The sequence below is a fragment of the Canis lupus genome, chromosome 2 (assembly GCF_048164855.1).
Source record: "Canis lupus baileyi chromosome 2, mCanLup2.hap1, whole genome shotgun sequence".
NCBI lineage: Eukaryota > Metazoa > Chordata > Mammalia > Carnivora > Canidae > Canis > Canis lupus.
This window is the reverse complement of record NC_132839.1, coordinates 6,373,738-6,396,426: the sequence shown is the minus strand read 5'-3', so window position 1 is coordinate 6,396,426 and position 22,689 is coordinate 6,373,738. Positions and strand designations below refer to the sequence as shown.

Genomic DNA, 22,689 nt, shown 5'->3' with positions numbered 1-22,689 from the left:
CTTGGATGGTCTCTACATTACAAGTGTTTTGTGAAAAACCATGTAACTTTAACAGCTCATTTACTTAAGGAGAATGTTGAAGCCATGGAATAAAGGAAGAATAGATCCAAGGAGAAGAAAGGTTTTCTGCTCTTTATCAGGGAAAACAAATGTTTCTCAAAGTTTGAAAAAGAATTTAAAATTACCTATTGAGTGAATGAAAATAACATAAGAGGGAATTTGTCAACCCAGGTATAAATATTTTCAGTGTTCTGCATATAATCCAAAAATAGAGCTGGATGAGAATTTATGAGGTGCTTACTGGGGTTTCAGGGCTATTACTTGACAAGGGATTTGACTTTCCTCCCACTGTGAGTTATGCTGATCAAAAATTGATAACTTGTATTAATTCAAAGTTGGTTTAGGTAGTTCAGTTTCAGTTCATTTTATTAGTTTATAGGATGAATGAATATGTTCTATGTAATATAATCAGGAAGCAAGAATTTTTCTCTAGTAACACAGGATCACATTTTTAGAAATGGTTTTTGCTATTGGCACAAAGAACATTTCCATGTCCCTAAAGATGGGTAGTGAGACTGAAAAGAGAGATGTACAGGTGCAGAAACCTAATAGTACTACTCAGTAAGACTTAGATAGCAACTCTTCAGTAAAAGAAGGGGAACTACTGCCAAAATAGACTGCTTAGGCAGACATCCATCAGGAAAACTCACTGAAATTCTGAATAATTTTTGTTGACTTCCAAAGCAACTTCTAATAATATTATCAACTATAGACTATCATTGTTTATTTTTAAGGTGATATCATGAAAAACTATATTATCTGTGTGTATAAGTGTGGCTCAGAAATTCAGTAGTGTCAAGTAGTCATTAAGGCATTGAATATATTGAAATGATGGCTGGCAATGATAACAATTCTATCAGCCTTACAGCCTGGTGGTTTCCAGTTCTTTATCCTAGACTCCTTGGTGACCCACATGCCTTTGCTTAGAAAGTCGTTCCATTGACATAGGAATCATTTAGGATCTATATTTTGCTTTCAGGTTTTAACTTTTTATAAAATAGTTATTGCAAGATGCAAATTAATGTATTTGAGGGGAATTTTGTAATTAAAATCTGACATAAATAAATCTCTGTGTCTATCACACTTCTGAAATATTAATGAGTGATAGACTTCTTTTTCTCCTTTACCTTATTAGTGAGTATTCAGAAACATACAGTTCTTTAGAGTGTTCAGTCTAATGTGCAAAATAGGAAGTCAGTAGATATGTTTACTCTTCAGGCTGCAATCATGTGGTAGTTGTTGTTTTAGTTGGTTGTTGTTTTAGTTGTTTTAATGATTTAAAATTTAAAAAATTAGATAAAAACATTGAGTTGCCTTTACACTTGTATTCACATTTAGTATAAATTGAAGCTTTAAGAAGCTTAATATTTTAAAAAATAGACAGATTTCTGAGAAATATAGCTTTCAGTTTTCAAAGCAATATTCAATATATAATGCCATTAATCTTCAACGAGATGTAAGATATTTAGAATGATTGAAATTGTATTTGTAGCAAAAATATTCACTACCATGTTTATAAAATTGAATTAACCAGGGACAGTGCAGGACAAGAAGAGAAAGGAGAAAGAGAAAGGAGAAGAGAAAAGGAGAAAGAAGAGAAAGGAAGAGAAAGGAGTTTGGGAGTTTGGGAGCAAAAATAGCATGTGAACACAAGGACAACACTTCAGTAAATAGCTTATCCATCTTCATGCATACCGATCCGAGTACAAGAGAAGAGAACAGAAAGAACTGTAAGAATAGTTGACAGATGATATTCCTGTGAGAAACATTTGAGAGCACAATACAATTTTACCTTTTAGTCATCAAAACAGAGAGATCTCATCTCCATTTCTCAACCAGAAAATGTTAGCATGTGTAGTGATGACATTGTGAGACTGACCATGTAGAGGCATCAATAGACATAAAACAGGCAATGAGACACAGTGATGGTGATTGCAATGAATAAAGGAATTTATGAAATCTCCCAGAGGACTAAACTAACATGACATTGCATAGAAATAAGAGGAAAAGCAGATAAGGCCAAATGGTAGTGCTTTCAAACTATCTAGCATGAGAGGATATATTTTTGTAAATTTTCAGTGTTTTCATACCAATACTTTTATAAAGTAAAATAAAAATAAATTATACCAAAAATTAACTGAACATGGATTACAGATCTAAAGTTAAAAGGCAAAACTATAAAACATCTAGAAGCTAACATGGGAGAAAACTTAAATGACCTTAGGTATGGTGATAACTTTCTAGATACAACACCAGAGGCACAATCTATGAAATAGATAATTGATAAGATGGAGAAGAAAAATAACAGACTGGGAAAACATATTATTAAAAGATACATCTGATAAAGGACTGTTATCCAAAATACACAAAGGACTCTTAAAACTCAACAGTGGAAAAAACAAACCAAAACAAAACAACCCAGCTTAATAAGTAAGACAAAGACTTTAACATATACCTCACCAAGGAGGATTACAGATGGCAAATAAGCATAGGGAAAGATGCTCCACATCATAGGTTATCAGGGAAATGCAAAATCAAGCAACAGTACAATGCCACTGTGGACCTATTAGAGTGACCAAGATACAGAACACTGACAGTACCCAATGTTGATGACAGTGTGGAGCAACTAGAACTCTCATTTAGTGCTGATAACAGCAATTCTGCAAAACATTTTTTTTTTTTTGGCAGTTTCTTACAAAATTAAGCATACTCTTACCATAGGATTCAGCAGTTGTACTCCTTGATATTTACTCAAAGGAGCTGAAAACTTATGTGCACACAAAAACCTGAATAAAGGTACTTACTTACAGCACTTTCATTCATAATCACCAAAGCTTGGAGACAACCAAGTTGTCCTTCACTAGGTGAATAGATAAATAAACTATGGTGCATTCAGAAAATGAAATATTTTTTTAAAGATTTTATTTATTCATGAGAGAGAGAAAGAGAGAGAGAGAAAGGCAGAGACACAGGCAGAGGGAGAAGCAGGCTCCATGCAGGGAGCCTGATGTGGGACTCGATCTCGGGTCTCCAGGATCAGGCCCTGGGCTGAAGGCAGTGCTAAACCCACCCGGGCTGCCCTGAAATACTTTTTAGAATTAAGAATATATGATCTAATGGTCCATGAGAAGACATGGAGGGAACTTAAATACATGTTACTAAGTGAAATGACCCAACATGAAAATGCTACATGTATGATTCAACTATGTGACATTCTGGAAAGGCAAAACTATAGAAATAGTAAAAATATATCAGTTGTTTCCAGGATTGATGGAAGGGGTGTATTAGACAGACCACAGAGAATTTTTAAGACAGTGAAAATGTTGTTTGGTACTATCATGATGGATATACACCATTACACATTTGTCTAAACCCACAGAATGGACACCTAGGGCAGATTGTAATGTAAATTATGGATTTGAGGTGGTTATGATGTGTCAGTGAAGTTTCAGTTTCATCTTTGGTAAAAAATAAAAATGCCATTCTGTTGAGGGGAATGTCAATAATAGGGGGGTCTATTCAGGTGGCAGGTGGAAAGGTACTGGGAACACTGTATGTTCTTCTCAATTCTGTTGTAAACCTAAAACTCCTCGAAAAATATTTCTTTAAAAAACAAATGAATGAATAAAATAATCTTGCCTTGTAAACAAAAATAAACAATGAGAGTTTTGACGAAGAATAACAGTCATTTATTTGGTCATGAATACAATTTACCATAAAGTACAAATTCTGTATCTATCTAACTTCTTTGAAAATGGACTTCTATATAGATACAGAGAAAGGTATAGGTAAAAATGTGTAGATATAATCATTCTCCGGGAAAGACAATATGAAGTTCTGTTTGTACATACAACATAGTATGCTACTCACTGAGACAGGTTATTATCTCATTTTTAAAATGTATTTGAGTACCTGTGGAGCATTCCTCCTTTTTCAAGTGCTATAACACAAGTGCTGTGTTTTCTTACACAGTTGCTATAGAAACTCTGTATGTTATTGGATAGTAAATTAGGAAACTCATAAAACCTTTTTGAAACACACAGATTAGAAATCTTGTATGGTTGGTTTAGTTATTTGCAATGCATCCCTGAAAAAGAATTCAATGACTCTAATCAAGTAAGTGATATTTCTCATTACTACCATTTCTCTTGTACATTTCTTTTTGTAAAGTAAATAAGGAGACTGATGAGTGGTTAATGGATGAGGAAAACCATCTTATATGAATGAATTCTAAGAGTTTACATATATACATACATATGACACATATACACATGTATGTGTATATATATGTGTGTAGATGTATTTGAGTGTATACATATACATATTTGTATATATATGTATGAGTTTTTAAAAGCTTTAATTTATTAATTCAAAGTTGTAATTCATAATTGCATAAAAGTTTGCTTCAGGCTACACCTATGAAGGTGAGAGAAAAATCTCCACAAATAATGCAAGCTTATTGTTGAATCATTGTGCAAAATGTGCTGGCAATATTAAAGTAGCTTTTATTATATTGTGTCTTTCTTGCCCTTTATGTCCATCTTCCTATAAATAGCAATGAATATATAAAATGTTAAGATGTGGGAATTTAATTTGTACAGCTGACATAGTGAGATTGTAATGGTTGCAACATTCTATTATCCATGGAATTTCCTATTCCTTGGAAGTTAATAGCTCTCTTTTAAATACCAGTTTTTTAATTCAAAACACAAAGATCAGACCTACACTGCCTTAGTGAAGGGCAGGTGATATGACATAATTACCTGGTGAAATCAAGGTTTGCCTTTATTGCTTAGTTAGAGAAAAGAGCCCTTTAATGTCTTTAAGGCAGGTTTCCACACATCATGGAGGAGAACTAAAATGGTCAATAATGTGGAAAAGCTGTAAGGTGAAGAACAATCTTAAAACATCACTAATATTTCCGTAAAGATAAAAACCTAAGTAGTTTATTTATTAAAAGCATAGAAATAGAAATAGCTATACTGACAAATATAGACTCATTTACTTAAATGTCTGTTAGGCAAAGAGAAATATCATTGCTCACCAGATCTCAGAGTACCTGAACACAGGAAGTACCTTGAAGGTGGAGGTGTCTTATCCGCATGAAGCAAGTGCCTGATGGCTAATAGCTATTGAATAAATGTTTAAGGAGGAATAAATAGAAAGTAGATTGTACTTTGAGTTTTCAGGAATACAACCTAACCCTTCAAAGTTCTGTTTTCTTGAGAAACATAGTTTAAGGGGAAAAGAATATTGGTTTCTTTTGTCTTTAATGTCTCAGTATATTGGTCATCAGTAATTCATATGACACATTTATGAAATATTGTATTTCTTTTTTTTTTTTTTTTTGATAGTCACAGAGAGAGAGAGAGAGAGGCAGAGACATAGGCAGAGGGAGAAGCAGGCTCCATGCACCGGGAGCCCGATGTGGGATTCGATCCCGGGTCTCCAGGATCGCGCCCTGGGCCAAAGGCAGGCGCCAAACCGCTGCGCCACCCAGGGATCCCTGTATTTCTTTTTAATCTCTAATAACTAAGCTGTTTTCTACTTCTAGAAAATTTGTGCTACCCTTTTCTCTTTGATGAATCTGCCTTGTAAGATAGTAGTAATAGCAACACTCATAAAAAGCAAGTAAGCTAAGAATGTAGCCATTGCAGAGGAAGAAGAAAGTGGTTAGGCAAGTCTGTGAGACCCTCCTAACCTAGTACCTGGCAAAGTATGGTCTCTGGACAGAAGTTTTAGAATGGTCTAGGTCATGTGAAAAAAAACAGTTATTGGTCTGATCTCAGACCTACCCAATCAGAATCTCTGCGGAAGGTGTGGCTTAGGAAGCTGTGTTCTTAAAATGACCTCAGGGGATCATTATTTGCATTCAAATTTGAGAATCACTGACCTGCCGGATGGGCATTAAACCAAAGACACGGGTTTGATTTCATTTTATTTTTTTAATTTCTTTTTAAAGGATTTTTTTTAATTTATTCATGAGAGGCACTGAGAGAGAGGCAGAGACACAAACAGAGGGTGAAGCAGGCTCCATGCAGGGAGCCCAATGTAGGACTCGATCCCCGGACTAAGGCAGATGCTCAACCACTGAACCACCTGGGCGTCTCTGGGTTTGATTTTATACACCATCTCTCATTTATTTTCTTAAGTTGTATATTTATTGCCAGCCAGTTATTTTGCATATTTAAAGCATTTAAGAATGGTTTAAATTTACTCACTAAAAACCTATACATATAATAATAAGATGAAGAGTAGAAAAATAAATCTGCCTCCTATTGAGTACTCACTTATACTGGGCACTCTTTGTAGGGCTCTATCTGTATACACTTGTGAATTTCAAACATATTGGAATAGCCATTTTTTATTTTAAAAAATTACCTTATATTTCCCCAAAAAACTTCCAACAAAATATTTCAGTGTCTGCCAAAATTTGTGTTGTAAAATATTATTTCTGCAAGATTCTTAAACACATGTGGTCAAAATGTTTGGGATGTGTTATACTACACTGCTCTTTTGACAAATTCAAAATAGTTATTATATAATATTAAGAATTCTGAGAAGTTTTACAATAAGGATATCAGTTTAAATTATCCCCCAGATATTTTTTACATTATATTCTTCTGGATAGTAGTATAATAGTTTCTAATATCATAGAATTGATACTCTCACAATATATTTTGAGAAGCACTATTAATGTAGCAAAATATTTTTTTAAAAAGCTCACTTAGATTTCAACTATTTCCTGCTCCTAAATCCAGAAAAAAGAGTGCATATATGTTTAGGAGCTTTATACTAACATATGAAATATTATAACTAGGTATTACGTTCTAGTTTTAATGTACATTTCTTGTCAAAAGTTAATGAAATACTCTAAGGTAAATAATTTTTTATACCAGATTGATAGATTTCAGGAGAGATTTTCTTAAGTCCAAGTTAGTCAGATATTTACGAATGAGAGAGAGAAAGAGTTTGCTGAAATCACATTGACAATAATATCTCAGTATTTTTGTATTTGAAGTAAAAGCAATTTTAAAATACTTTAAAGTAAAAAAAATGAGAATATTTAGACAGCATATAAGTGGCATAATTGACATCTTTTAAGAATAAGATATTGTTCAGTTATTATTTTCATTTTTCTATCTTCTTGTCATTCTTTGACATCACAGTGTATGTATCCTTTTCAATGAATGAAAGGTAAAATGACATCAAAATCTCTCTTTTTATGATATTTACTATTATCAGTCAATGGTCTTTCTTCTCATTTCTTTTGAATTAGGTATAAAATCCCTGTCATGGAGAGACATCATCATTTTGCTTTAGGCCTAAAATGATTTGTCTCTTTTTTAACCTGTGATATGTGAATAATTTACTTTCTGTTTTATGTGTTTCATATATATTTTTGTTCCACCTTACAATTTTATCTTTCACCTCTTTCTTTGGTAAAAATACATTTGTGAATACAAAAAAAGTGAATATAAGAAAATGATCAAAGATTAAAAATTAGTTATACATTGAAGGTTGTGTTTTTATAGTAGAAGAGTGAAACTTTAGAAGCTCCATGGAAAAATAATTTTAAAATATATACAGAGCTTTCAATTCTGAATAGAGGTTGGATTAAAGATTATTGAGACAAAGAGAAAGGAAGATAAAGCATTTGAGTAAAAGCAATGAGTCCAATCTTCTATATTCACCATGTACATCATGACACTATTTTACTGTACCAAAATGTGGCTTAAAACAAATGAAGATTGTCCCTAGAATGAGTTCTGAAAAAGTATACATATGTATGAATCTGAAGTCAGGGGGGAGAAAGAAAAAGGAATCAGTCAATGCTTCGAAAGCTGATATATTTGAATTCTATTTTTAGACCATGTTAAGATTATTAACAGCTGTAACTTTTTCAGAAATCTAAAAAATTTCTTTATCAATACTGCATTGCAAGTTGGATAGTGTGTTCTTTCAATTTCATAGTTGAGTAATGCTATTTTGATGAATGAAATAATTTCAATAACTTCTATTGATTATGAATTTGGCTGCTTATGATAATGCCTCTGATGATATATGTCAAAAACTTTTAAGTTGCTGGCATTTATATATACTTAATGGAAAAGAGACAAGTGTAGTTAGGATGCCTATAGAAGTTTTTCTTTTATCATACAAAATCTTTAACCAGTTTGGATCTGAACATTGTAAAAAGGTTAATATCTCTAAACAATTAACCTTTAAAATCATGATTCTCTCAAAATACATAGTACAGTGATTATTGTTAAACTAGCTTAGAAAATAATAGTATGTGATGGGTTGATGGCTTTGATTTTAAAGAATACATCTTCAGAATACTTTGTTAAAAGTGGGAGGGGTTGATCTCTTAATTTTTCTTGTAGAAACCTTACCAGAACCGGTTTTAATATTTAATTTAACAAATAATTTGTACCCAAAAGGTTGAAATTCTTATAGATCAGTAACTGTGTAAATTTTTTCTACCTATGCATGCTGCAGTTTTTGGGTAAAATAGATAGCTGAAATGTTGTGATTATTTAACTTGTTTACAATATTTAACCAAAGAAAAAATTAAGCCAACAGAGCAAACAAAACATTAGTATTTGTAAAATTATATGTAAAACTATTATATAAGTCTCTAATAAACTGTATGATCAATATTTGGTAATAAAAACTTTGAATGCTCAAAATCACATGTACATTCATCAAGAAGAACAGGAACAAGAATAAACTTTTCTTTTTTACGAATTGTGTGAGAAAAACTTTTAAAGTAAGGCAAAGACTAAGAAGACCATAAGAACTATTTATTCTGGTGGCATAAAGTGCTACAAATTTGAACTTTATATACAAAATCAATATTGGCATAGTCAAAAGATAAATCATAAACTGGAAAAAACTGACACCCAGAAATCCACAATAAGATGATTATTTTATGTAAATGTCATTTGCAAGCCAATAAGAAAAATAAAACAAAGGTGGTTAAATTGCATGTATCTAAAATGGTAACCAAGAGTTCTAAATTATTGACACTTGCAATTGCATATGCGAGTTTCTGCTTCCCTATATTCTTGCTAAATTCTATTACCAAATTTAATAGGCATTTTCTAATTTTCTATATATACACACATGTGTACATATGGGAAGCATATTTTTATACCTATGGAAAGTATAACTCCTTAGAGACTCATATTTTAAATGTATTTCCTTTTGTACTCTTTTAACATGAGTATCTTCTTTTATAATAATATAAATCTTTAAAAATATCTGAAGTATATAAAAGCTATATTGCCTCTATAATACTCTTGTTTTGATATGTAGAGAGAAGACATTTTTATAAAGTAGCAGCAAATATATCTTAACTCACAAGTTTTTTCTGGTCTGTGTTAGTATATCCAAGTGATTTGAAATGTTATGACACAAAAATACGCTGTCAAAAATAACAGAATGAGCCCCAGCGCCATCTTTGTTAGGCAGAAAATGAAACTGAGTACTTCAGAAATAGTCAAGTTGAATGGTCTTAAACTCCATTTTAGATTTAGGAAGGGGCTCATTATTTACTGAAAACATCCTTCATCAACTTACTATCCTTGATGGAATTCAGGTATTCTTTACTATATCAAAATATCCCATGGAAAGAAAATAGCTTTGGAAAAGCACCCTTTCAACCATTGCATGTGAAGACTCTGTTTCTAAAACCAGCTATTTAAGTTACCAAAATTTATGAAAAAGTTTGTTTAAATTATAAATTTCCTAACAAAACTAGAAAGTTATTTCATGTTTATCCCTGTTCTTTATATGGGTGTATTGAGTTCATTTATATCAGTTTGAACTTTCAAAAAAATTTTTTTTAATTTTATTTAAATTATTCATATATAGTATATTATTAGTTTCAGAGGTAGAGTTCAGTGATCCATCAGTTGCATATAACACCCAGTGCTCATTATATCACATGCCCTCCTTAGTGTTCATTACCAGTTACCCCATCCCTCCGCCCACCTCCCCTCCATCAACCCTTAGGTTGTTTCCTATAAGTTAAGAGTCTTATATGGTTTGTTTCCTCTCTGATTTCATATCTTATCTTATGTTTTTCCTTCCCTTCCCCTGTGATCCTGCTTTGTTTCTTAAAATTCTGCAGATGAGTGAAATCAGAGGATAATTATCTTTCCCTGATTTCACTTAGCATAATACTCCCAGTTACATCCACATCATTGGAAATGGTAAGATTTCATTTTTTTTTATTGCTGAGTAATCTTCATTGTATGTGTATACCATATCTTCTTTATCCATTCATCTGTCAATGGGCATCTGGGCTGTTTCCATAGTTTAGCTATTGTGAACATTGCTGCTATAAACATTGGGATGCAGGTGCCTCTTCAAATCACTATGTTTGTATCCTTTGGGTAAATAACTAGAAGTGCAGTTGCTGGATCCTAGGGTAGCCCTATTTTTAATGTTTTGAGGAACCTGTCTTCTGTTTTCCAGAGTGGCTGCACCAGTTCACATTCCCACCAACAGTGTAAGAGGGTTCCCCTTTCTCCACATCCATGCTAACATTTGTTGTTTCTTGACTTGTTAATTTTAGCCATTTTCACTGGTGTGAGGTGGTATCTCATTGTGGTTTTGATCTGTGTTTTACCTCAGGTTGAACTTTTGATAGCTTTTTGTTGTGTTTTTGATGATTCAACCACTGAATCCGTCTGACATCTCCAATATTCTCATATACAGCTTTGTTAAGGTGAGTCAAGGGTTCTAGTGTGGATAATTAGTAAGGATAAAAGCCTATGCTGATCTCTCCCTGAGCTATGCATATGACCTGTGCAGCTTGCTGAGTGCTAGAGACAATAGCCCTGAACTTTTGGCTTTTGCCTGGTAGCTGCCATGTGTAACTATTGGCATCAATACCACCAACAGCAGCGGTCAGAGTAGTTCAAATCTTTTTTTTTCTCTTACCAAATTTAAGCCAATTATGGAATGAGTCAAAAAGATTTGAATATGAGGTAAGAAGAATTTACATTCCTTTTAGGAACTCACTTTTAATTAAATACCATTCCTGTGCCTTAGAGGGAGCATCAAGGATTTGGAGTCACTAAGTTACATAGATGAATTCTTTATTTATTTATTTATTTATTTTATATTTTAAACATTTTTTAATTTTTATTTATTTATGATAGGCACACAGTGAGAGAGAGAGAGGCAGAGACACAGGCAGAGGGAGAAGCAGGGTCCATGCACCGGGAGCCCGACGTGGGATTCGATCCCGGGTCTCCAGGATCGCGCCCTGGGCCAAAGGCAGACGCCAAACCGCTGCGCCACCCAGGGATCCCAGATGAATTCTTTATTAATTCCAGGAGGAAAATAAAGTCAATTTACCAACATTGTGATTCTTATATTATTATTAAGCTACTGTATGCATTCTGGATAGCTGTGTGGTCTATTTTGTATATTATGAAGTCGTTATCATGCCATAAGGGAGGAAATCTAAAGATACAATGAGATCAAGATGAATGTCTAGTCTTATTTTTGATTTTAAGAAGTTTCCCTGTCCTGAATATAAGTGGTAAAAGTAGGTCTTATACCTCGTAAAGTTATGGTAGTTATTAAGAGTACTTCACTCTTAAGACAATGTAAAATTATCCAATGATGTTTTCCTTCCAAATTCCCAAATTGATAAGCTAAGCCTAGAGTTTTCTTTCTGACCCTTAACCATGTTCCAGTCTTCAAGAGCTATTTAAAAATAGCTGTCTATAGCTTCACAGTGTGTTTGATCTAATTTTGCTAGAATTCTAGATCCCAGTCATCTGCAGTAAGGGTGTTTATTCGAATCATCTTTCACCATGTCTTTACCTACTACAGTCTAGTTCATCAAGCTTCCAGTCTGTGCTTTGTCTCTCTTCCTTCTCTGAATCTCAGTTCAGTAAAACTGTCTAATCTTTATATGTGGAATGACTCATCTACTACTTGAGCCATAATTTAGCCATGTGACAGATTTATTTTCAGGAGAAAAAGAAAAATGAATTAAATTATAGAATATCTTGAGTCTGTTCTACTTTTTATGTTGCTATGTAATTTTTTTCATTTTAAATAGCAACACAGAATCACTGCAAGAACAGTAAAATAAAACATATATGCATAACCTATGAAAATACAGAGTATTTTATACATAATTAATTATTATGTGTTATTGTTAGCAATTTCAAATTTGTAAAGATAAAAAGAATTCCAAATTCTCTACAAAAAGGGATATTAAAAAGATAAGGTAATGAGGCAAATTACTCTTGATAAATAAGTACATAAAAGATATTGGCAAGTAGCTACATAGTAGCCTAAATAAAATAGAAATAGGTTTTTTGTTAAATTTTCAAAGTGAAATTGTCTATACTTGCTTACTGTTTTTAATCATTTCAACAAATTTATTTTCTAATTTTTTTGGATGCCACTTCCAACTGAAGTAATAAGGCACAGTGGAAAATAATGGTAAATAATAAATGTCCTAGTGTCCAGACAGAAGTTTCCTACTAAATAAATAAAGACATTCACAAAGAAGAACATATCTGATTAGAGTTCTTCAAAAGCCACTGTTGTTTGCCTTTATTTTTTTCATTCTTGTCTTTTGATGCCCTTTTCTTTACTTAAGAAGTAAAACTGAGCCCACAGTGCTAGGAGCTGAGGGGGAAAATGCAGCCACTGTCCCTTTGATTCACTTATTATATATGTATTTCCATGTTTCTGTCACACTGGAAACTGAGAGAGAAATGAACTTATTGAATTTTTAATGGTATATTTGTTTATGTTCAGTTTACTATTAAGATCTCTTTCCATATTTTCCTAAATGTTGCCATGGCTATCAGGAACAATCTTTTCATGTCCACATTTTTCATTATAAGAAAAAGCCCACTGATGAATTTCCAAATATTATCTATTTCCCACTGCACACCTTTGGGAAATTACAAGCTTCATTTTCAACACATGAGAAATAGGTGAGAGCTCATTTTTAAAGCAAAATTAAATATTGCCCTCTAGTATTCTGCTACACTCTTTTTTTTCTGATTCATGTTTATACACATTCATACTCAAAGGGGCACTACATCTAAAAATAAACAAATAAGCCCTCTGTGTGTGCCTGTAAACACAGAGACTGATGGTTGTATGCATGGTATGAAATCAGGAATTATGGCTTAGTGCCTGCAGAGGCATAAGAAAATTATATAAACTTTTGAGGCTAGAGTTTATCATCCATTTAGAAGAGCAACAATTCCATGTCTAGGGTACAGCTCATTGAGAGAAGGGTCATGCAGTCTGAATGAAGCATACTTTTCTACATAATCCTCCAACTGTCTCTGCAGAAAGTCAGGCTGACAAATTTTCCTCTCACTTTCCTCTACCATATTATATTTGAATGAAGAATGTATTATACTCCTTGACTAAGTTCCAAGGTAGAAACTCTTGGTAAAACTAAACATGGGATCAGAAAATCACACCGAATTAGCAAGTAGGTAGACAGTTAGCCATTATACCTAAAGATATTTTACCTACTAATATTTAGTTATTAGTGCTCAGCATCAGCATTTTCTCTCAAAATATTAACTCTCCCTAATACGTTCAAGGAGGCATTCTGAAAGGTATATAGTAAAAGTACATAATCCTGTCATGCAGTTTTCTTGCTATATTTATTTAAAACATTAAAATTAATAAAAATAATACATGTGAGAGGGTATAATACTTACATTTCCTTGAAGTTGAAGAGCACGTTGTTTATTATAATCATGCATGAGAAACTTGGACTAAAAATTTCCCACTATGTTCTCAGCTTCCAAAACTGTTCCTCCCAAACATCATGGTAGACCTTATGTGACATCATTAGCACATAACCCTCATTGTGTCATTTCAGCTGAATCAAAATTGCCTAGCCATCAGCTGATAAACTGCAAGAACAGTCTCTCCCTGTTCCAAGAAATGCTTATAACTAAGTTTCCTTTCCTAAACTTACTTCATTTTATTACTCTTCAAAGCACTACAAAACCCTACCCTTTTTCTTTTTTAAAAAAATTATTTATTTGTTTGTTTGCTTATTTATTTATTTGACAGAGAAAGAGAGCTAGCACAAGTAGGCAGAGCAGTGGGCAGAGGGAGAGGGAGAAGCAGGCTTCCCATTGAGCAGAGAGTCCCATGTGGGGCTTGATCCCAGACCCTGGGACCATGCCCTGAGCCATCCAGGCACCCCTGCCCTTTTTCTTAACAAAAAATACCCTGCTTTAGCATTTTCAAATGAAGGCTGTCTATAATGGTGCTGAGGTTATAGTCTTCTGCCATTTTTGGTATTGCCACTCAGATCACACTCAGTCCTGGTCACTTCCTGGGTAGGATACAACAGGACCTCATAATGTCTGCCTTTCTGGAATCCCAGAGCCTGGAAGGTTGAGTAGTTTGTACTTATGATGAACATGCCTATTCTTTTAGTGCTGTTTATGCTTTTACTGTCTATCTTTTCTGACCTTGACTTAGCCTCTTGATTAGAATCTGTTTGCCCAAGGCACTCAGTAAGGTAGGGTGTAGTGCTGGGATTCTTATCTATTATTTTTCATTGTTTATTATCATTTGTATATGGATTTCTCACTCAATGAAACTAATTTGTTGTCCACCTTGTGTGTACAAATGCTGTAATATGAATATAACTAAATATTTGAAACTCTGGTGGGACTTTACTGAGGACAATTAATGACTTTAGTGGTTATTTTGGATAACTTTCAGTAGACTAATAATTTTCCCAAGGGCTTTCCTATCAAAAATGATTAGTTAAGGGTTCCCAGGTAGGCCTTCAGCTCAGGTCATGAACCCAGGGTCCTGGGATGGAGTCCTGCACTGGGGCGGGTGGGGTGGGGTGGGGAGGTATATGGGGGAGGGTCCCTGCTCAGCGGGAAGCCTGCTTCTCCCTCTCCTCCTCACTTATGCTCTTGCTCCCTATCTCTGCTTTTCTCTCTTAAAAAAATAAATAAAATCTTCAGAAATGGTTAGCAAATAATCCAGTTCTGGCTCTTAGATCTTAATGTCTTACCAGTCTCTAATTTAAAATGAAAACAAAAAGCAGAACTCCCTGGACAAGTGGCTGACTTAAGGATTGGAATAGAACATATACAAGATGAGCCTGAATCATTTTGTATTGCCAAAGAATAGAAGATAACTAAAAACACACATATATACACTTTGATGAGGTATGATGATGATGGGGAACTAATAGAATTCCCAGTAGCCAAAACTGGAATAATTTGAGCAAGAAAATAAAGTAGTATTGCATTATAATCCAAAGTATAAAATAAAGATCCATGTGTCTGTACTTATATAAATAACTGATTGAATAAATAAATTTGGGAAGAGAGAAAAATCTCTTATAAGAAGACTTCTAAATAAGTTATATAGATACTTGATCTTTATAAAGAGGAATATAACTCCTCATTCCTCAAGTGTAGGCTGCACAAAATGACTTCCTTCCAAAGAGTATAGTTTGGAAAGAGGGAAAGAGTAACTTTATGGTGGAGAAACATGACAAACATGACCTCAGCTAGGCAGTTAAGGTCAACATCAAAAGTGAAAAACTATGTTGATGGTATGTGTCCGTAAAAGATGTGGTAAAAAATCATACTTTTCCTGTGGTGGTCCTCCCCCAAAACTAAAACCCGTAACTCCAGTTTATTCCTGAGGGAAAAAAATTAGGAAATTCCGGTAAAGAGGCATTTTACAAAATGATCAATAAACTTCAAAACTGCCAAGTTAATAAAAAAAACAAGGAAAGTCCAAAAAATAACAGAAAGGAGGCTAAAGAGACATGGGGGACCCTGGATGAGATTCTACAACAGAAGAATACATTAAGTAAAAATTAAAATCTAAATACAGTGCAAAATTTATTTAATCCACAATGTATCAATATTGGTTTGTTAATTAATAGTATACCATATTAATGTCAGATGTTCTTAATATGGAAATGGGTGCAAAATATATGGGAACTGTAGTATATTAATTTTTTCAAATATGAAAGTGTTCTAAAATATAAATACAATACATACTTTAAAAACCCCAGTTTTATAAGTAGAAAAAATCATCTTAGACTTTTTAGATGCTATTATTACTATCTTAAGAGGAAATTCTGTTGTCTCTCAAGGAGAGGACATCACAACTGTCCTAATTGTCTTACTAACATTTTTTATTAAAGTCTTAATCCTGAAGTCATAGATTTCGTTAGAAAACCAAAGATTAGAAAGCAAGCAGGACCCTCTCAGAATTATAAGAACTTACTGAACACTTTACAAACTTTGCTCAGAAAAAAAAAAAAAAATTGCAGACCAAATTCATAGCTTCTAGGGTAAGCAGTTGGAAAAACCCATAAATAATAAGTCTTCTCTTACTAGTCTAAACAAAAACACTTGTCCGTATTTTACAAAAAAGAAGAAAAAAATATGTTGTTTACGCACAAAAAAATAGAATTCAAAGGGACAAATGACAGTTCCTGTGTGACAAAATGGTATTTCTCTATCATTATTGTCCTCAACATAAGCAGGATGGATGTGTCCGCATAATTGCCAAAACAATGCTCTTTTTTTATTTGATTCTGTCGTTAACCCTATTACCATTCCATCTCCTTCCTTAGGGTAAGAATAGAATTTCAATTGTTGGAATTTCAGATACCTCTCCAACTGTACGTTTGCCTCAACCACTTCTTATTTGCTAAGGCACTCTCTGGATCCTCTCACTAAACTTACCAGTTATTGATTTCACTCCAAGAATCTGTCCAAGACCGGTTTTGTAAATTTGATACCATTATTAAAGTATGGATGAGGCAGCTTCTTTTTGGAACTCTCAGGATAATAATACCTGGGCTATAATTAATGGTTGTGTACATTGATAACCAAATGGTTGCGCATATTGACAACCCACTACTTGATTTATCTCCAACAGTGTTAACCCTTGACCCTGTCCCTGCTAGCCTCAGGACAAAGGCCATTCAGAAGTGGGAGAGATAGAAGAGAATTAAATTTTAAAGATCTCAGTTGGTCTAGCTATACCCTTACTAAAACTGACCAAGTACCCAATACAAAAAGATGCTATTAAAAGATTATGTTTCATCTATCTGCAGACCCCCAGAAAGGATTTATCATGTGTCTTGTGGGCCCAAATCAATGTTAGCTTTTTTTATGCAGACATTTATTAGAGCACAGCTATGACCATTCCTTTATTTTCTGTGGCTGTTTTTGTACAACAATGACAGATTTGAGTAGTTTGGACAGAGAACTGTTTACTAATTCTTCCTTTCGGAACAATTCTGCAGCTAACACATATAAACTTTGGATAAAATGTAAACGTCAACTACAGGAATCCATTGGAGAGAAACTAAGGATAGGCAGAATCTGGAAAGGTTTCTATGCCTGGACATACTTTAAGCTTAAGATGATTACAGTGACTTAATTACAGATAAAGTAGACTACAAGATAAAAATCAATCAAGTCAGTTTTGTTTATAGTAACCAAAGGTGGAAAAAAAAAAAACTAGTTTATTTTTTAACCAACAATATATAACAAACTGTGACATGTTCATAGGATGGGAAACCACTTGCTGATAAAAAGCAATGCACTATTATTTATTATTGCATGCAAAGCCATGGATGAATCTCAAAAAACATGTTAGTAAAACAAAAGCACCACACAAATGAGCACAACCTGTGTAACTACGTTTATGTGACATTTCAGAAGATACAGAACAAATATAGGGAAGGAAAAAAATCAGGGAACTCTTTTCCTCTGGTGTGTAGACTGGCATGAGAACTTTCTAAAATGGGGACACCTGGGTGGCTCAGTGGTTGAGCGTCTGCCTTTGGCTCAGGTTGTGATCCCGGGGTCCTGGGATGGAGTCCCACACTGGGCTCTCTGCAGGGAGCCTGCTTCTCCCTCTGCCTGTGTTTCTGCCTCTCTCTGAGTGTCTCTCATGAATAAATAAAGAAAATCTTTAAAAACAAACAACAACAACAAAACCTCTCTAGGATGGCCAAAATGTTACATATTTTGAAAGACGTTTGCTACAGGTATATATCAAGTTATTACATGTACACTTAAGACCTGTACTTTTCAATCTATGTGACTTTTACTTAAAAATCATAAACAAGTATCAGAGTAGATGGCAGTGGTATTTGTTGAAATTTTTAAGGCTGAAGTCTGTGGAAATATGCAACTTAATTGAAATGAATAAAAGAATAAGATAGATTGAAGGATGCATGCAAGCTGAATGCATGGAATAATATGCTAGGAAGCACACAGAACAAAATATTTCCTATAGTCTAAGTGGTGGTTATGTAGGTACTCACTGTACAAGACTTTTGACTTTTCTTTATGTTTGAAAAGTTTTGATGAAAACATTAGAGGGAATGGCACACACAAAATTGGAAATCAAAGTATCTCTTTATGAATTGAAGAAACCATAAATAAAAATCTCACATAAAAACATCAAATCTAGATGGCTTCTTACTTGATTCTCCCGAACATAATCAAAGTAATGTTTCCAAACGTAAACATAGTCATGAAATAGAAGACAAATTTTCCCAGAATACTTTTGATATCCAAAGCTAACAACACAGATAATTACAAAAGACATTGCAATGAAAGAAAATGGCAGTAATCCTACTGAAAATGTTAGCTAATTAAATACAGCCATCTATTAAAGAAAAATTGATTACAAATAAGTATTTTATTGAAAGGAATGCAGTAATTATTAATTGTTGAAAATAAGTCAATCTAAATGACTCCATTACAGAATAAAGAAGAAAAACAAGGGTTGGGTAATTTTAGTAGATACTGAAAAAGGTTTTTTGAAGATTTTCAACATCCAATTATGGTAAAAAATCCTTAGCGGGGAAACTTGCATAAATACTTCTCAAAGGTGAATATCCAAATTTCAGCAAATACATGAAAAGATACTCAATCTTATTAGTCATCAGTCAGATGAAAATTAAATTCTTAACAAGACACTCTCCAGGTTTAAATAAAAATCACTTGTACCAAGAACCATGAAGAACTTAAACTGAATGAAAAAGACAATCAATAGATGCCAGCACCGAGATGAAAGATATTAAAATTATCTGAAAAGGCTTTAAAAGTAGTCTTCAGAAAAAGAGTTCAACAAACCATTACACAGACCTGTGAAACAAAAAGATTTTTTAACTCTCAGCAATATATATATATATATATATATATATATATATATATATATATATGTAAAGAAGAATCAAATGGAAATTTTAGAATTTAAAATAAAATTACTAAAATAAAAAAGTGAGACAGCAGAATGGAGGGCACATAGGAAGGAGTCAGTAAACATGAAAATATAATAGAGAAGGTAAGTAATGTTTCTATATTTTACTCAAATGGGCAAAATGCTAGTATTAAAAGAATGTGATGTTATGTATATATAATAAAATTCTTAGAGGAAATGACTAATAAAGATATTCAAAGAGATATGCTCAAAAATATTATAGATAAAATCTAAACATGTTCCAGTAACCTCTGAAGGCAAGAGAAAGGATACATAGAAATGACAGAACAAATTTAACTACAACCTTAAAAAACAGTAAAACTTAAACCTTACCATATTGATAATTCTAATAAATGTAACTTGCCTAAGTATACCAATTAAATGAGAGATAGTAGCATAATGAAATAAAAAATGTGAACTCAAGTATATGCTGTCTGTGGAAGTTCATTTTATTTTTATTTATGTTGTCTTGTTTTAATTCCATTGTGTTTAATGTACAGTGTTATATTTAGTTTTAGGTGTACAATATAGTGATTCGACAATTCCATACATCAGCCAGTGCTCATTACACAAGTGCACACGTTAATCTCCTTCACCCATCCCCCTGTCCAGCTCACCTCCAATAACCATCAGTTTCTTCTTTATAGTTAAGAGTCTGTTTCTTGATTTCTCTTTCTCTGTCATCTTTCTTTTGTTCATTTGTTTTGTTTCTTAAATTCCACATATGAGAGAAATCATATGGAATCTGTTTTTCTCTGACTTATTTTGCTTAGAATTATACTCTACCTCCATCCATGTCATTGGAAATGGAAAGATTTCATTCTTGCTTATGAATAATATTCCAGTATGTGTGTGTGTGCATGTGTGTGTGTGTGTGTGTGTGTAAACACTTCGTTATCTACTCATCCATCAATGAACACTGGGTTGCTTCTATAATTTGGCTATTGTAAATAATGCTACAATAAACATAGAGGAGCACATATCCCTTTGAATTAGTGTTTTTGTATCTTTGGGGTAAATACCCAGTAGTGCAATTACTGGGTTATAGGGTAGTTCTATTTTTTTTTTTTTTTTGAGGAACCTCCATATTGTCTTCCAGAATGGGTGTACCAGTTTGCATTCCCACCAACAGTACAGGAGGGTTCTTTTTTCTCTACATCCTCACCAACATTTGTTTCTATGCTTTTGGTTTTAGCCATTCTGACAATTGTGAGGTGATGGCTCATTGTGGTTTTGATGTGCCCTTCCCTAATGGTGAATGACATTATACATCTTTTCATGTGTCTGTTAGTTATTTGTATGTATTCTTTGGAGAAACGTCTGTACATTTCTTCTGCCCATTTTTTAATGGGATTAATTCATTTTTGGGGTGTTATATGAGTTCTTTATATATTTTGGATACTGACATTTTACCGGATACGTCATTTGCAAATATCTTCTCTCATTCAGTAGATTGCCTTTTAGTTTTGTTGATTGTTTCCTTCACTGTGCAGAAGCTTTTTATTTTGAAGTAGTCCTAGTATTATTTTTGTTTTTATTTCCCTTGCCTTGGTAGGAATATCTAGAAAGAATTTTGCTACAGCTGATGTCGGAGATGTTACTGCCTGTTCTATCTTCTAGGATTTTTATGTTGAAGACATTTTAAATATAATATAGGCAGGTTAAAAGTATAGGAGTATTAAAATTTATATTATGTAAACATCAACCAAAGAAAGCAGGCGTGGCTGTATTAACAAAAGATATCATTGACTTCTTAGCATAGACAATTACCAGAGTCACAGAATAACATGATATAATAAAAGGGTAAATACATCAAGAAGACCTGGCAATATAATTTGTGTATGATAGAGCTGCAAAATGTGTGAAATAAAAACTAATAGAATTGAAAGGAGAATAGACAAAATCACATTTATAATTGGAGATTTTAATACCCTCTCCAGATAACTGACAGAACAACTAGATAGAAAATCAGCAAGAATCAGAACTTAAAACACCCTCAACTGATAGAATCTAACCAACATTTTTAGAATACACAATTCAATGGCAGGACAATACATGATTTTTTTTTAAAGCATTCAGGGAACATATGCCAATGCAGATCATATCCTGGTCATAGAACAAATACTAGAAAATCTAGAAAACTGCAATCAAAAATAGTGTGTTCTTTAAATCCAATAGAGTCATACTAGAATTCAGTAACATGAAGGTAAGTGGAAAACCACCAAATATTTGAAAGCTAAACAACAAACTATTAAATAACCCTTTGGGTAATTTTTGGATTAAAGACATCTCAATGGAAACTTGTGGGACGTAACTAAGGTAGTGCTGAGAGAAACGTATAGCACTGAATCCATATATTAGAAAAGATGAAACTTCTAAAATGAATAATCTGAGCTCCCACCTCAAGACCTCGAAAAAAAAAAAAGCAAAAAACCCAATGAAAGGATAAAGACCCAATCAAGAACAGAAATCAATGAGTTTAAAAACAGAAAAACAATAGAGGAGATCAACAAAAGAGCCATTTCTTTGTAAATACTAATAGAATTGGCAAACCTCCATCAACACTGACAAAAAAAGAAATGACAAAAAATACTATATCAGAAATGAACCAGGAGATATCATTGAAGACCCTGTAGGTGTAAAAAAAAAATATTATTTCCAATAATAAAAATTGTAAAGGAATATTGCAAATAATACTATACTAATAGGTTTGACAATATTGATGAGATGAATGTTTCCCAAAGCATAAGCTTTGTAATTAAAAGAATACTTTTATTATATACTGAAGAGTTTTTTGCCAGTCAGATGTTACCTGGATTTGTATGCTGAAGGCATTCATTTTATTTTGAAGCAAATAACATAAAAATTGAAAGCAGAGATAGATACGTGTGCACTTGAAAGTTGTAAGAGTATTAAGGACATGCTTTAGTAAGATCCACAAGAGCATTAAAGTGGCTTCACATCATGAAGGTTCCTGAAATGGATTTCTAGTATAAAAGAATATGCAGGATATTCAGATAGAGTTTATGTCAACTGTACTAAAAAAATTGTGGGAAAGTGTATTCTAGAATACCTGTTGATAGAGTATATAGCTCAAGGACTAGCCCTGAATAGTCTATAGAAGTTATCAGAGCTATTTTTTTTTTGAAATGTACTAATAAAGAACATTTGTTAACATGAAGCACTGCACTGAAGGAGTATGCCATTCAGAATTTACATGTGTGGGTAAAAGAGCTATAATAATGAAAATTATATTACCAAGTAATTTACTATTACTATATATACTAAAATGTTAAATAGATTTTTATGTTTTTGAATTTTTAGGTAGTTTTTTTC

The 22,689-nt window shown here is 33.1% G+C and overlaps 2 long non-coding RNA genes across 17 annotated transcripts in view; one reads left to right on the top strand and one right to left on the bottom strand.

Moving 5' to 3' along the window:
• The window catches only part of LOC140611766 (uncharacterized), a 47,968-nt gene extending 36,530 nt beyond the window's left edge, over positions 1-11,438 (top strand). For 5 of the 11 annotated variants that reach the window (XR_012012950.1, XR_012012938.1, XR_012012967.1 and 2 more), the window contains 3 exons: positions 10,199-10,280; positions 10,705-10,798; positions 11,235-11,438. This is a non-coding gene — a long non-coding RNA (uncharacterized lncRNA). Of the gene's footprint in view, positions 1-1,594; positions 10,799-11,234 lie in introns of all 11 variants that reach the window. The other 6 variants (XR_012012969.1, XR_012012936.1, XR_012012942.1 and 3 more) reach the window with 2 other exon arrangements.
• Positions 1-22,689, bottom strand: part of LOC140611750 (uncharacterized) — an 87,881-nt gene that overhangs the window by 30,267 nt on the left and 34,925 nt on the right. The window lies entirely within an intron of this gene.